Source organism: Pipra filicauda, unplaced genomic scaffold (genome assembly GCF_003945595.2).
Source record: "Pipra filicauda isolate LSUMZ 115617 unplaced genomic scaffold, ASM394559v2 scaffold81_size6448238_pilon, whole genome shotgun sequence".
Lineage (NCBI taxonomy): Eukaryota > Metazoa > Chordata > Aves > Passeriformes > Pipridae > Pipra > Pipra filicauda.
Genome location: NW_024104998.1, coordinates 2,217,064 through 2,234,116, shown reverse-complemented (window position 1 = coordinate 2,234,116; position 17,053 = coordinate 2,217,064).

Here is a 17,053-nt window from a genome sequence, read left to right as displayed (position 1 = left end):
TATTTTATATTTAATTTTCTTTTGTAACTGTCCTTGCTAATTTAAATAATGACCAATATTTGTTAAATTTCTCTTTCTGCATTTATTGGTCCTCATTCTAAAGATGTTTAACAATGAACTCACAGATCCGGTCTACCGAGCATCACAAATGAACTCTGGATCAAAAATGGTTATTGATTCTTACTCCAGTGCTTCGTAACCTTTAAGCAAACATGTATTTTTCTTTCCAAAATAGTAGAAATCTTTGAACTTTGTGTGTAGGTGCCTTAAACATCAGCTAGTATTCAGCCAGCTCTATCCAATAGAACACAAATGTAAAAACGCAGAAAACTGATGACATCTTTATGTGACAGCATGCATCTGTTCTTCAATGTGTTCAAGATGCAAGATTCACTTACCCAAAAGTGAAGCCTTTCTTGTGTCTTTTCAAATCTTGGCGTAGGGTTCCTGTTGTGGATTATTGGCTGACTGGGATAAGTGGCCTTTGCCTCAAGTATCAACTCTTCCCAGTTCTCCATCAATCCACTGAACCTGTCCTGCACTTCCTGTATTATTACTAAGTAGTAGTGATTCTTTTAGATATAAATATATATGACTACTCATTTACGATGTACTAAATTTATGACATGAGGCATACTTCAATTACTGTTTCTAATAACCTCACCATGAAAGTGATCTTTCCATAATAATTAATGGCTGAATAATTTCTATAATGAGAGATAAATATTGGTGTGGTAACATAAAGTAATATGTCTCCCTTTCTCTTTAAACATAAAGATTCTGTAAGTAACTGGTATGAGAAAATGGAACAGACGTTCCCACCTTTCTGTTACCATTCACTACAGATTTGTGATCAAATCAGTCAGCCACAAGTGTAAAACTAGAACAACAAAGAAAAGAATTGACCTGAAATATTCAGGTTCCTCTTTTCTCATTTGCTTGTGTTTGTTTTGGTTTGAAATTATTTCCATCACCCCAAAAAGCAAAATTGCATAATGAAATCAATTTGGTTTAATGCTTGCAAGAAATCAAGTTCCACTAAGCAGTTTTATAGAAAAGAAGAAAACTGATATCTCTCAACATAAATGAATGTAAAGAAAAATTGTTTTTTAAACCTCATTTCTATATTCGGTTCTTCTTGTACATTTGATACAATGTACTGTGCTTTAAGGGTTTGTGCCTTGTCCTGTGAAACTGTTCATAGCAGCCACTCTGAAACCCAGGGAAAAGGGTGTTCACTGCTGTTAAAATCATTTGGGAAGTTCTTTTGAATAGCCTGTGGGAAGTATTTTCTTCTCCCACTTCTCCCTGGCTGTGAGGCTACCAGTAATAACACACTGTGTTGAATACAGTCCTGCACAATGATATTTTAGTACAACACCTCAGAACATTTCTTATTGTAGCAGTTGAAAGATTGATAGTACTTGCTCTTTGGTTATCATTTATGGTGACTGAGGATGGAAAAGTAGCATTCAGAGGGTTGTAATTTATCTCAGCTTAAGTGTGTCCTCAGTTTTTAGTGTCTCAGCTGATGCCCGGTTTTGTGTGCACAGCGACACACATCCCTGATCAGTACTCTTCTGGGGGTTATGTAAGTTCACACCGTATTGAACAAGCATCCGATTATTTGACTATTATGAAATAGCTAAAACTATGTAATGAAATAGTTGTGACTATTTCCTACAGTAAATTTGGGGTTAGTTAACCCAAACTGGCAACAAGCTTCTCATACTGGATTTTACTAATTAGATTTAACATAGAAGAAAACTGAGAATAGACAGAATAAATCTGGAACAGTTAATAAGGTGTTAACATGCCTATATGTTTAATATAAGATAGAAACTTCTAGTCTTCTTCCCATCAGATTTAACTCGTGGAATGTGTCAGAACTCATTAGGTTTGATTTTCCTGTATTTAAGACAGAGGTAGAGTAGTTCCATCTAATCATGGTGTTTATTTCTGTAGCTAGTATGCTCACCTTTCCATCATGGCTTCTGCTAAGGTGTATATGTTTGAATCTCCTGAATTACACATCAATTATTACATCACCCTGACCAGTAGGTTTAGTCAACCCAGTATTTGCCAACACAGCCATCTGAAATGTTTTCAATAGTTATACACAGCAGATACAGGGAGATGCAGCTGCTCTTTGGCTGCTACGAATAAGGATGTTGAACAGGCATCAGGTGGGGAGCAGCACATTAATGTGTGGTGTGTTCTGTTCTTAACAAAGCAAAGCCTTTTGAGGCAGACAGGAAGGGAACAAAGTCTTTCTTCTTTGTCCAATCCATTCTGCGACAATGTCAGGAAAGTAGTGGGATTAAGTACATATTTTTGTAACAGAGGGAAGCAGCCCAAAGCTGCTTATCTGATCCAGTTTTTAATGTGTTCATGTCCTACAGTTCATTTGATCAAATGACACTGCAGTGACTGGTGCTGTAGCTGTTTTTAATGGCACCTCACAGGAAATTTCTGAGCTGAAAACTCATCGCCCAGTTTAATTTCAGAACGTGCTGTTCCCTTTGTGAATACACTGTCAAATTCTCCTCACATATTTTTTACATGGAGGTATGTTCTTCCAAGAATAGATCTTAAAATGATCTAATAGATTTTATCAGCCCGTCCCTGTTTGTCCCTCACTATGTTGGATCCTAAGAGGCCTTAAAGGGTATGTCTTAATTGAATGATTCCCCAGATATTTGAGAAATGTAGAATTCAGTCACAATTTTTAAAGTGAGTTGTGAGGGCACTTTACTGAGCAGCCTCCATCTGAAATCTCATGTTTTATCCATTCAGACTTCCAAGCTAAGACAGTGCCTGCAGAGAGACCAGCCAGCTTTCAAAACCATAATTGATTCTTAAGGGTCTGTAGAACCCACAGATGATATCTTGTCTCCATTTTGGAGACTTAAATAAGCTGTATTGTTTCCATGAATTTATCATTTATAAGGATCTTTATCTCCTGTACCAGCTGCTATAGCAATGAAATAAAATAATCCTGAGGCAAGATTCCAGCTCTATTGACATTTAAGCAAAGACTTGTTTGATAAACACAGGTAGTAAATTCAAATACATGAGTGTAAGCAGAACGTTGTCAGTGCCCTGAGACACAGAGCCCTTATCAATCAACGAATCTCATTTTGTTTTATTTTGTTTTCAGGAAAAAAAAAAGAGAATCTTCTAAGGTTTTTACTCTGGTCTTTCAAAAGATGTAGTTTTCTTTTTCTTTTTTTTTTTTTTTAATTGAATACTTCTGTGCATTACTGTACATCCATTATTTTGCATGTTGGTAATGTTATGCTAACCAAATTATAGATGCTAAAGTCTTCAAACTCCTTTTAAATATGAGGATTTGATTAATAATCCTTCCATCTTGTGTAGTGCTATGTTCTTCAAGTTGTTTAACCATTAGTGTGCTCAGGAAGATTCTCAACCACTTCCTCTTTAATTTACATTATCTAGGCTTCTTTGACATGTCCTTTATCCAGCATATCATATTGGATGGAAACATGTGCCTGCTTTATTCCAAATGCAGAAGAGAACAGCTATCAAGCACTTCCTGTCTCTCTGAGTCAGTATTTATGATTCATTGAGTGCAAGAAATAAAGTAGAAACTGAATGTGCTTGTCTGAAAGGAACACAGCCTACATTTGGGAAACCCAGTGATAATATGTCTATTATATAAGACTTTTAACAGTTTCTCACTCTTAGCAACAGTCTGACTGTCATAGTCTGAAGCACTCAATACTGTGTTTCTGCAGTAGCATTTTTTCTCTTCCCCTTCCACACTTACTGTTTGATATTCAGTGCTGGTTTAATATTCAGTGCTGCCAGAACCTAGAGTTTGATAAGAATTGCCACTAGCCCCCCATGAGTGGTTTGCCTGGTATTCTCCAAAGCAGTGGAGTCTCCTCCTGAAAAAGCAGTTGTAAGCTTGATAACTGACTTGAGAGTCCCTCATCAGGTTCTTCAGGTATGTTGATGAGGCCCTACAATTTCAACAAAAGCCATCTCTGCATTATCAAAATCTGTCACAAAGTTTTCAGGAAGAAAGTAGCATGGAGAGCCCTACTCCGAATTTTTACATGAGAAATACCGCATGGAACACATCCACTGTTTTTCCCTTTCACTATTTTTCCCATGCTCCAAAACTCACCCATACCAGTCTGCAGTAAGCCCTCATCAAAAGTAAACTCTGCAGTTCTCTGATCCCATCTGATTTCAAAGGAATAATCAGCATTATGGTATTTCTTTTACTAAATGTTTAATGGAGTATTTGAGCAAAATACTGCAATGACAAATTGGCAAAGTATGCCTAAAGTGTCACATGACAGAAATACAAGTGACACTTGGCCAATGCAGTCTTTTCACTCACCAAGAGATGTCAATCAAGATGTCTTGCTCCCTGACAGACTGTCCATCTCGTGGAAGCACTTAAGAAGATTTGGATCACTCTTTTCCCTGTGTTAACAGCATCAATAATGAGCTCTTTATCTAAGGGTCAGCAGGTCACTAGCCCCGTCAGCTTGGATTACTCATTGTTTCACTCCAGGGTCCCGTTTCCCTGGTCAGCAGCACAGCATGCAGACTAGATTTGTCCTGGAATATATTCTGGAGGAGAACAACTGGGTATCTCCTAAACAAAACCATGAATGGGTTGATGCTTAGATCAGCCAAAGGAGATTCCAGTTGGTGTTATGGCCAGGGCTATACCTGTCTTTGTACCCAGCTCAGGCCTCCAGCAGGTACCCAGTATGATGGATCTTTTCATGTGTTGTAGTGTTGTAGCCTGCTATATGCAGTCCACACTCTCCTGCTGGAAAGGTATAAATGTACTGCAGGTGTCTCCTTTCCTAAGTATATTTTAAAAGAAATGATCGGTCTTTGAACCTTTCTAAAATAAAAAAAAAAATAAAGAAAAAAAAGAAACAAATACCAAACTAACAGTGAAGTGTCTAGGACAACAGAGAGTATTGACATGGCCCAGAGGAGAACTCAAAATTTTGTAGAAGGACTTAAGTGATTCCAGAAATGAGGAACTGGAAGAATTTCAGGGGAACTTGGGAAATTTAAGTATTATGCCAATTGCAACCATAAATTATCACAAATGCACCTTGGGAGGTGGAGGTTAAGAGAAGAAAGAGAGTAATGCGCTGCTGAACAGCTTATACAGACATTCTTCACTCCTGGATCTTTCAAAAACTGAGATAGACAAAGCCACAACCGATTTGACATGATCTTAGCACTTTGAACAAGAGACTGGATAGACATCTTCAGAAGTCCTTCCCAGACAATGCTTTTGTGAGTCTATGATACTTTGCTGCATTGCTGTTCTCATGAATCATCCACAGAGACTTAGATTGTGACCTCTGGGATACTTTGGTATATATTTAGACCCATGAACTGTCCTTTAGACATCTATTTGCTGTAAAAAGGAATGTGGGTTTATGTTTTCCAGATGTCAGGGAGCAGCAAGGACAAGATGTTAGGCAACAGATGGGAAGCTAGGAGCAGAGGGTGACGGCAAGGCAGGCAGGGCATGTGACCTCCTCAAGAAGAAGTCAGGAAGTTTAGCCAGTCAGGGTCAGGATCAGGTCCAGGGACAGTGACCAAGGTCAGCGTTAGTCCAGCAAATGCCCAGATAGTCCACTGTATTCAGGCTGGTGCAGGATCAAGATGAGAAGTCAAGTCAGTCTGTCAGGATCAGGGTCAGGATCAGGATTGAGAATGTATTTGGTCTGGACACACAGAGCTGTAATAAAGCAGAGGCATGGCTAAACTAAAGAGCTGCAGCTTGAAAGCAGCTCCCAAGGGAAAGCTTGGTAAGCTGAACATTGCTCTAGCTTTCTTCGTGATAGTTCTTATTAGTGAGGAATCTGACTTTGGAGTCAGTCAATTAGGCTCCTGCAAGGATGGGGGAGTATGCTCGAAACCCTGACACTAGGGGACGTCCTACTCAGAGCTCAGTGATCCAGAGCCAAAAGCTGGAGAGGAGAGCTTCTCTGCCCCTTAGGTCCCCAACGACATCTTGGTTACATCATAAACACCAGTTCAGGTTAATAGGGTATACCTTTCCAGTGTGCATTTTAGCAGATTTAATGCCAAAAATCCGTTAGACATATTCCACACTAGAAAAGTGGCAGATCCAGCCTATCCAGCTAGATTCTGTCATCTGTGACTGTTTTATCTTTCTGACAGATCAGCTGGCTTGACTACCTCTTCTTTTCACAATAAATATAGCAGTAAAGGGTAGTTATCTCTGATATTAAAAGCATTTCCTGAATTTAACTGTTCTTTTCCTCTCACCTTTGCAGGAAGCAGGTTTTTGGGGTTGCGTCTAGCTAATTTCCTTTTATGCAGTTTGGAAGTCTTTCTCCTTGCTTTGCAATACAGCAGGTTCTATAATTTAAAAGATATATTATCATTTTGTACATACTTGACTGTCTATACATGCTTAACAAAAATAACACAGTGAAAAAATTGGTAACAGGCTGCTGTAATGAAACAGCCTCCTCCCTTTCCCTTTTTTTCTTTTTCTTTTTTTTTTTAGGGTATTCTATCACAATATCCAGCAGCTGGCACTCATAGGGTGCAGTCCTCAGGTTTCTAGGCAGAGTGGGTACAGACAACAAGAGAGAGCTGAAACACAGTGGCAGCTGTGGCACTGCCCTTTACTGAAAGAGACTGATGAGATCTAGAAGAAATGCTGTGTCTTGTAGCACATGGCATTGAGCAGTGCCTCAAAACTGGGAGTAGGGAATAAAACCCTGCATCCTAGCTTCGTCTACAACAAAGAGGTATCCACAACAAGAAGGAAATACAAAAGCAGTGATTATCTAAGGAACTGGTGCTGTTGATTGTTTTAGATCATTCATACTTCCACTTAACACATGTTCAGTGGGCCAGTGATTGCTGAGTTTGTGTTTGTGGTCATGGATAATTGCCCCATGTGATGAACTAAAATATCCCCACAGAGTACAACAGTATTGATCCACAACCTACTCGACATCATGAAAATATCTTTAAAGGGGCACCAAAAAGCAGCCTTGTTCTGCAGGAATTTTTATTTGATTTGGTAGCATTAAAAGTGTTTAAAACTCACTCACTCTGCTCATCTTGAGGTTGAAATTTTTTCACCTAAGGAATAATACACTGAGTCTTCATACATAGCTGGAGATTAATCACCAGAAAGAGACAGTGGGGCATAGGGATATATAAGTCAAAGGATGATTGTTTTCTTGCAGAATTGTTATTATTTTCCCAAAACCACATTCCTCCTAGTAGAAGTATGTCATTGTCTGCCAGGGCCAGTAATTCAAGGAGAGAAAAACCTCAGAGGTACATGGGCTTGTAGGAAGAGCTGATTTAAGAAAGGTCACTGTTTAGTCAAGAAACCTCATTTTGACTACACAAAGAATTAGACTATATGCAATAGACTGAAATAAATAGATTACATTTCATTTCAATTTATAATTCTTGTTGCTTTATATAGCTAGCCTTTATCCATTGCCCGCCCAACACAAGCTCAATAGACTTAAACTGACGTTCATCACTGTCCTCTCAGTGGAGCTTTAGCTTGACAGCATTAGTTTGAGACACTTTCTTCCATGCTGCCAGGTGAGCAGGGATGATATAAGGCAGCAGAAACTTGTCAGATCCCATAGCTAAGTACAACTCAGATTTCAAAGCCAGAAAAATAGACTCCCGAATGGCTGTCATGCTTCAAGGCTCAGAAATTCTCATTTCAGTTTAAAGCAATAGAAATTATCTTGGCTCTTTATCAAACCCTTGTTTTGTAGTGTCACTTCTGACTATTATAAGACACTAAAGCATTTGCTTAAGAAAAATTGTTATTTAAAAATTAAAATGCTGGATTTCAAAAAAAGTTACATATTGAATCCTCAAAGACGTGTAGCTTATTTGCCATTATAATATTTTGAACTTTCTTTACACCTTCTTTTGACAATTCAGAAATTGCATTAGCCCTATTTAAAGAATTAGGACCCATATAAGCTCCATGCTCTAGGCTATCATTGCTATTCTCAGTCTACAGAGCAGGAAAACTAAAGAAATCAGAGTAATGATTTTTTTCACTGTCATTCAGCAGATATGTGAGATAGGTGGGAATAAGATACAGACCTCCTCAATCCCAGGTCCGGGGTGTCAGTACGCTAGGATTCTCCTTTTACTATTAGAAGTAGTAAAAATAGGCACTGAATTAACAGAAACTATACTGAGGACTCACATACTCCATCAGGCTATGGCAAGTTAACAGGAGATTGGAATAACCAGTCATTTTTGGGTTCTCAGAGCCCTTCATCTGTGAAGTGTTGTTCTTCCATTGAACTCTAAAGTCAGAGAAAACAGGCTAAATTAGTTGTGAGTATATTCATATCCCATATGTTAAGGTTTCTCTGCTGAGAGGTGGCAACTTTATATGTTCATGGCATATGTTCAGCCATCCCTTTGAGCCTTGAATATAAACCAGGGATTTAATTTTGTTCCCTCAAATGTGTCACACCAATGGGTTCTCTCAGCAGTTTCCAAATACTTAATGTAGTAGCTGTTGCACATAACATGTTCTCATGCCCTGTGGTGGTGTGCCTGTGATAAGTATCTTAATACCAAGAACAACAGAGAAAAGATGTTGACTCTGGGGTGGACTTCACAATCTCAGATATGCCAGCGCACATTTGAAAAGGTTTTGATCGATTTTAGTGAGACAACGTTTTATGTCATTGCACCCTTACCCAGAAATTCTTGCTCACTCTACCCCTTTCTGGAAGCCACAGGACGACTGATACAAAGCGAACTGAGGGAAGCCACAATAGTTCTGAGAGGAAGCAGGTGTTCATATACCTTTGTAGTTCCAGCTGCATGAACAAAGTGCTGCAGACCATCGGTCTCAGGATTATTAATAAGAGGTGATGAAGAAAGTGCACTAGAGGTAACTGTGGAGAGAAGCATTGTACACCATTTGGAGTCGGCAAAGTACTGCAATTCATGCTTTTTCTAAAGAATAAAGCATGATGTGTACAAATGGATTAAAAAAAATTGGATTTTGCAAATCAAATGAAAACAACTAGTGAAAATCTTGTCATGCAAATAAATAAGGAAGAATGTCCTCTGTGTAATGAGGACAGACGAAATATGAAACATAATAGTGATATGGCTCCAGATCCAAGCTAATACTTTGCCTCATTTTTTAGTAAGAAAGACAATATGGATGGGATGAATGAAGAGCACAAATGGCTAATGCACATGAATTTACAGAGACAGAAATGACCACATCTGGGTGCAAGAAGGCTCAATATGCTCTTTTGAGAAACAAGGTGATTTACACACTGAAATTTGAAAAAGGAAATCTGAATTTTTAGTGGATCGTGGAGGAGTATCATCTGACTACAACAGAGCAAGCACCCTACCCATATATATGAAAGGGAGAGGTAAAGAATCCAGAATCCACAATATAATCTGAATTAGATATATGATTAGCACAGATATTGAATATTTAAAAGCAGGAAATTGAGTAAAAACCAGGACAAAATATAATATTGATTTAGGAGTGATGGTTTGATCAGATGATTATTTTACCTTTTAATACCAAGGACGATTAAATCTCTGTAAAATACAGGAAAAATTTCAGGAAAAAAACTACTAACCCCAAAACTAAATCTCATCTATCCATACTGTACCTAGCTACCAACACCTTAAAGGAAATTATTTTTTATTGAGGTTAGATGAAGAAACGAGCAAGAAATATGAGTTCAGAATCAGTAAAAGAAAAGAAACAATAATTAGTCTGGAAAGAACTGTCACTTGTGGAAATCCTTAAACATTTGGGATTGATTATTTAACATCTTCATTAATGACCCTGGGATAAGAAGCTGGCATGTACTGATGAAGTTTGGTGATGACACAAAGCTCAACATAGAGGGAGACTGTAATATCATACAGAAAAAAACTAAATGACCTTGAGACTACAGTATTAGAAATGGGATGAAATTTAATTGCATAATGTACAAAGTCATTCACTTAACAAGCTTATAACATGAACTTCTGCAAATTGGGAGTTTCAAATGAAAATGACAGAGAAGGAGGGAGACCCTGGGCAGGAGGATTGTAAGCCACCAGTATAGCGTGGTCATGAAAAAAGCAAGTGCCACAACTGGAAAACTATACCTTTCTGGTATAGTCAGGGATGTGTTTGCGTTACTATGCAAGACATTAATCAAAAATCATGTGAAATATCACCTATTTTCTTTATTTGAAATGGACAGTTTCAAATGAGAATAGATGTCAAATCAGCTACTGGGATTTTCTTAGAGCTGGAGACAGGAATTTTCTTCTCTGTAAATACAAAGGCAATACATCCACATAAATGTTCCTATCATGCCCATGGGTCTGGACCGGCTCCCTGCATGGTGCTGTGCCCTACCTGGTGGATTCATAGGCCCCAGACTGCAAGCCCATAATGCGACAGAGACGTGTCCTCCCAGAGATAATTTTTTTGGCCTAAAGAAGCTAGAAACTTGATCACTCTCTATAGATAAGCACTGGCATTTGTAGCTGTCCTGTCCCCTGGAAGGACAATATTAAGCAAAAATCCAAAACAAAACACAACAACCAAACAGGGGTAAAATCAAATAAACATAGGTTGACAAGAAAGAGAGCTTTGTAACCACCAAAAGGAGAGATTTAGCTGTGAAATTATGGAGGAAAAAAAACTCGCTTTAAAATGGAGCTCAAATTCTTTAACATCCTCTATTCATATTCTTTTCCAAAATAGTCTCAGAAAAAGCCCTCAGTCTCTAATTTGTTCTGTGACATCAAAGCACCAACTTCTTGGTTTAAATCTACTACTCGTTAGGGAATGTGCTAATTTTTGAGAAGTTATCAATTCTTTATGGAAAAAATACTTTTTTAATTCAAGTTTTGTGTGAGTGATTTGGCACAGAACTTTTGTTGTAGAAAATAAACTGAAATTACTGGAGCTCTTTTGTACTTTCTGCATCCTTTACAGTGATCTGTAAAGGATTTCTCCTCTGTACTCAGCACTGCTGAGGCCACACCTCAAATCCTGTGTCCACTTCTGGGCCCCTCACCACAAGAAAGACATTGAGGTGTTGGAACGTGTGCAGAGAAGGACAACAGAACTGGTGAAGGGTCTGGAGCAAAAGTCTTATGAGGAGCAGCTGAAGGAAGTGGAATCAGTTAGCCTGGAGCAAAGGAAACAAGGGAGACCTTATAACTCTAAAAATTACTTGAAAGGAGGTTGTAGCAAGGTGGGGGTTGATCTCTTGTCCCAGGCAACTAGTGATAGGATGAGAGGACATAGCACCAAGTTGTGCCAGGGGAGGTCAGGTTGGGCATCAGAAAGAATTTCTTCATGGAAAGGTTTGTTAAACATTGGAACAGACTGCCCAAGGGAGGTGGTGGAGTCACCATCCCTGGAGACGTTCAAAAAAGTACTGGACATGGCACTTGGTGCTATGGTTTAGTTGACGTGATGATCAGTTAGAAGTTGGACTTGATGAACTCAGAGGTTTTTTCCAACCCAATTGATTCTGTAATCCTGTGATCTGCCATGGTGTTTGATGAATCTTTGTCGGAAGGAAAGTAATCAAACTGAATTGTGCAATCAGACACAGTGCTAATATCCAGTGTGTGGAAATATTTTCTCCACAAACAGACTAGTCTTTTCACTCTAAAGATGGTGAAAAAGAGAAAAAATAATTTTTCCACTAAGTATCATCAATTATTGTGCTTTCATTCACTAGGACAGTGATTATACTGACAAACATTCGTCATGAGGTCTCTTTCAGGATCACGTTTTACATCAGATGTCTCCCTCCTAGTGGTTTAGAGTAGAGTGATTTCTTCAGGCATCTAAAGTACCTCTCTTCCTTCTGATCCTGCTGGAGACAAGTTACTGTCTTGCAATGTATAACTCTGACAGCAAAGTCTCTCCATCTCAAGTCCCTGAGCACTTCTTTTTGAAGACATTTAATTTTTTTTTTTCTCCCATGTTTTCCAGATCTTATAATCATATGTGATTATGGGGATTAGTTTGGACTTCAGGGAGGGATTTTTTTTAAAATATATTTTGAGTCCTACACGCTCTGCTGTTTTTTCTCAGGTTTTACACTGCCCTGTAGTTTTTCAGAGATGCCAAGCAGCACACGGTTTTCAACAACATCTGGGACAAGTAGATACTTGCCATCTCTTCGCATACTGCACTTTCATAGGAAAAGATACATGTGAGAGGAGAGAAACTGCAACTCTGTCACACACAAACACCCACGTAGAGCCACTCCATCATCTGGTTATTCACCCATCATCTGGTTATTCACCCATGCAGAGTACTTGACACCTCCTGAAGGGTGCTACAGGTCTGTGGCAGGACTCAGCCAGCCTCTGTTCTGCAACGAGATGTCCAGTGCATGGAGACAGTCAATCCAATTTAATGACAGCTTCTAGGCTTTTGCCCAATGGAGGCATTATGTGCACCACATTATAGGAAAAATAACAGACCAATAATTTAAACTTAGCATTAGCACGGAGCAAACCCTGCATGCTTTCATGAGATTGATCGTAAGTCCTGTATCAAGGAGGGCCAGATTTAGTTTTTTGTAGAAAATCACAGCCTGTAGTTAAATCTTGACCCTTTACTAAGAGGGAAGCAAGACTAATTGTGTCCAGCTAGTTAGGCAACAGCTGATCTTGAACACCTTAATAAAGAGTTTCTGGGATTTTATGCCTCTCCAGAGGTGATCTGGCAGCTGCGATAGATTCCAACAATGCCTGACAGTGAGGGCTTGCTTCCAGAACCAGATCTTTCCAGCACAGTAAACAGTTACTGAAACCACCTTTCATGTGTACACATAGGAAAAAAAAGGTATTTGCCGTGGTGTGTGTGAGATGTATAAAAGTGACAAGAGAATACATTTTCTCTCTCTCGTACAAGCACACACAGACACACAAACACAGAGACACACACACAGACAGACATGTCCCAAAGCCATTAAAATCTCAGGCAAAGGGAGGAGATTTCTCAGAATGAAGTGGCAGTTCTTGGCACTTCTCCAGCCAGCCCTGCTGCAGATCCATGCTGCATGAGAACAAGCTGATTAACAGTTCTCCACACCCTGAAGCTAGGGACACTTAAGAGAAGGGGCTGTTCCTTTTATCTTACAGCTGCAGAGAGGGTACCACCACAGACAAGGCAATGAGAATTTTCCAATAGTCTCAACTTTTCCTTCCCAGCCATTTTTCTCATTCTTCCTCTGCCCCTCCTCCCTCTGTCTTCAATGTACTTGCCCATTAATGATTAAAAAAAACCCTAGCTGGTACACACAGAAGTGCAAAGCTGCTGCTGAACAGACTCTGTTTACCTCAAGATTGGTTGCTGCATCTGCTTGTGAGGCTGCCAGTCAGGATTGCAGATGATTTAAGAGGCTTTCTTATTGGTAATTTAGTTAAACCTGCTGTGCACAGCTAAGTCTTGGGAGAAGGAAGATGAATGCACATTTTAATGACTGAATCAGCATATATCAGGAACCAGGATGGCAGGAGCCTCACCTCCCTGGGGGCTCACCAGCTATGACAAGCAAAAAGCCTCCTGCCAGTTAAAAATACATGATTGCTGTATGCCCCACTGCTGGATATATATTCTAGATGGATTATGCCAGAGCTCCAAGATGACATTAAAACATACCCAGTGTTTGCAAGATGACACTGATACTGTCTAAACCCTGCATCCCAGGAAGAATAAAACCGTTCTGTAGAGTAGTTTCAGCAGATAGTTGCATCCTTTACACTCCTGTACAAAGTAGCAATGTAAAACATCAGACTGATGACAGTTGTAATAGTTGCTTTATATACACAGACTTACCCCTGTGCTGGCTAGTGTAAATTAGCACACCTCCGGCACAGTCAGTGGACTGATGTTGATTTATATATGCTGAGCATTGCAACCATTGTTCTTGCCTCTATTTTTGTACATATATGGATATACATTCATATACTTCAGTTTTCAGCAAAGAGATTTCAGCTATCCAGAACAAGAATCTGTCCTGTATCTTGAACAAAAATTTCTGCAGTTATTCAGTCACAAATATGAAATTATTCTATATCCTCAGTGACATTGAGATAATTGAATTTATATTGCACATATGCTTGTTTACACATGCAAGATCTCACAGTCATTATTACTGTTGCTGATTTATGTTAGTGCCATCCAAAGCTGCATGCGTACATCATTCATTTAAAACTATTTCAGAAATAAATCATCACGTAACAAATTAAGCAATCAGATGAGAATCCTATTATTCCCCTCATCTTTAACTATTCCAGTTCAACTACCAACCTTCAAATTCTTTTTTTGTCGCTTCTCAAGTTACATTCTTGCATTTTGAGCTCAACTGTTAAAGCTACCTTGGACGAGTACATAGGAGCAAGTTTCAATTATTATACAAAAAGGAAAATATACAACAGACTTTGGAAAATTCAGGAACCCCGAAGTTAACACACTGGAGAATTGACATTTAACAGCTTATGTATTTCAAGCTTTTAACAAATCTTATCTGAGATCAGTGTGCTAGAATTCTGACTGAAGTGTTGCTCATGTGCAAAGCAGCTAGGTTTTTCCCAAGGGGATTTTTCTGAATTAGTTCTTCAACAGCCATCCAAAACCTTCATGGATTAATCTATTTTTTGGAACACTTACCTCCCTGCAAGCTTTTCTTGTCATTCCAGACTACCTTAGGTTGTCTTACCCCCGAATCAGGAAGAACATTAGCTCTGATATTCGCCTTCTTAGGCAGTATGGCAAAGTTTTGTCATGCTATTCTTTAAAGGCCATATCATTTAGGCACTAGCTATGCAAAACACGACATCTCACAATTTATTTCCCTCTGCAAAAGGACACTTAGTGGATTAGCAAGACAGTGCCATTATTGTTCAGACAGAGTAGCACTGACTTTGTAAGTAATTGAACTCAATAGGAGCAGGTCCCCAGGTGATTTAAATCAGTTATCTCACGAAAGCCAGCACAGTCAAGCGCTGCCAAGTTAAACTGACTAAAGACACGAGGCCAAATCTGTGCCTGACTTTAACAGCACATCTGAGCCTAAAGTCAACATTTCCAACATGCACATGTCAGAGAGACACTTCTTGAATGCTTCTTGAACTCTGACAGGCTTGGGGCTGTGACCACTTCCCTGGGGAACCTGTTTCAGTGCCCAACCACCCTTGGAGTGAAGAACCTTTTTCTAATATCCAACCTAAATCTCTCCTGACACAACTTCAGGACACTCCGTTGGGTCCTGTCACTGGTCAACACAGAGAAGAGGTCAGTGCGTGCTCCTCTTCCCCTCATGAGGAAGTCGTAGACTGAGATGAGGTCTCCCCTTAGTCTCCTCTTCTCCTGGCTGAGCAGACCAAGTGACCTCATTCGCTCCTCATACGGCTCCCCCTCAAAGCCCTTCACCATCCTCGTGGCCCTCCTTTGGACAATCTTTAATAGCTTTATATCTTTCTTATATTGCAGTGCCCAAAACTGCCACAGTACGCAAGGTGAGGCAGTACCAGTGCAGAGCACAGCGTGTCAGTCCCCTGCCCTGACTGGCTGTGATGCTTTGCCTGATACCCCCCAGGACATGGTTGGCCCTCCTGGCTGCCAGGGCACTGCTGACTCATATTCACTTATAGTTTTTGAAAGTTGATTGATCATTGGAACCAAGATACTCAGCCTGGACCTGCACGAGCTCCACAATCCCAAAATAACCTAGCTATGGGAATTAGACCATTTCAGAGTTAAGTAGGAGCTGAGGGGAAAAATTGTGGATCGCAGTTCTGAGAGTTTGTTTGCCTTTACCTGAATTCTGCTTCTGACCTCCAGCTGTATGCTGGATCTCCTCTCCAGTGCCTGGAATTCCCATGGAAATGGAATATTTCAGCTTCACCCACCTACATGCTTAAGGCCAAAACTCTCCTTGTGTCCCAGTTACACGTTATTCTGAGAGTGGCATAAGTGGTCACTGTATGTGAGTTCAGCAAAAGAATGAATTCTCTACATCAAGAGCAAAAATGGCAAAACTGGACCTTTCTCATTAAATAAGTCACACGAACAATCAATTTGCATATGTTTTGCATTCTTTGGTATAAATTTTTAAGTATTTTAAAGTTTCAGGAAACCTGGGAGGATTTATAACATGAATCTCTCTGAACTGTGATCTAAGAGTTACTTCTCCCTTAAGAATAATGATTTATTGGGTCTAAGCTGTTTTAGAATTATTATTTTTTAGTCTACTGGGGCTTTCAATGCAGTTACTTTCAAAGGAAATAAAACCAGATGGTAATTGTAGATTAGAGAAAAAGATTGAGCTCCCAATTAATTATTAAAATTGACTGTTAATTTTAGAAACTTGCAGTAAATTTTTCACAAAAGAAAATTTAAAGATACAAGAACATCCTACACTATATTATTTCTAAAATTCCCTGTTCACAAGCTGTAAAGAACATTTTAAATTTTGGAGAAATCACACTTGGAAATTTAATGACACTAGGTATATACTGAATTGCATCAAAGATCTGTCCCTCTCCTTATATAACAGAACCACAGAATGAATAAGGTTAGAAGGGATGACCGGTGGGGTCATCTGGTCCAACCTTTCTGCTCAAGGAATATATATGCACAACATTCACATACCCTAACCCTATAAAATACTGAAGAACAATATATTTGTATGTTATGTAGATATATATCTCTGTTTCAGTCTTAAGGCAGAGGGAGAGCAGTTTTCCACTTATTTGGAATGGTTTTTCTGGTATTAAAAAAAAATCCATTCCTGACTGTGATGAATTAAAATATTTTGGTGGGTTTGGGCTTTGTATGAATGAGACAACAATATCAGAGATGCAAAAATGTTCAAACTAGCCCCTAACTTCACAACAGTTCTTGGCAGTCAAAAATGCTGCAAGAGGCTGTGCGTTTCACTGAGTGAAGACAAAATATTTTGCTGCAAAGAGAGTAGAAACTATTTATCATACC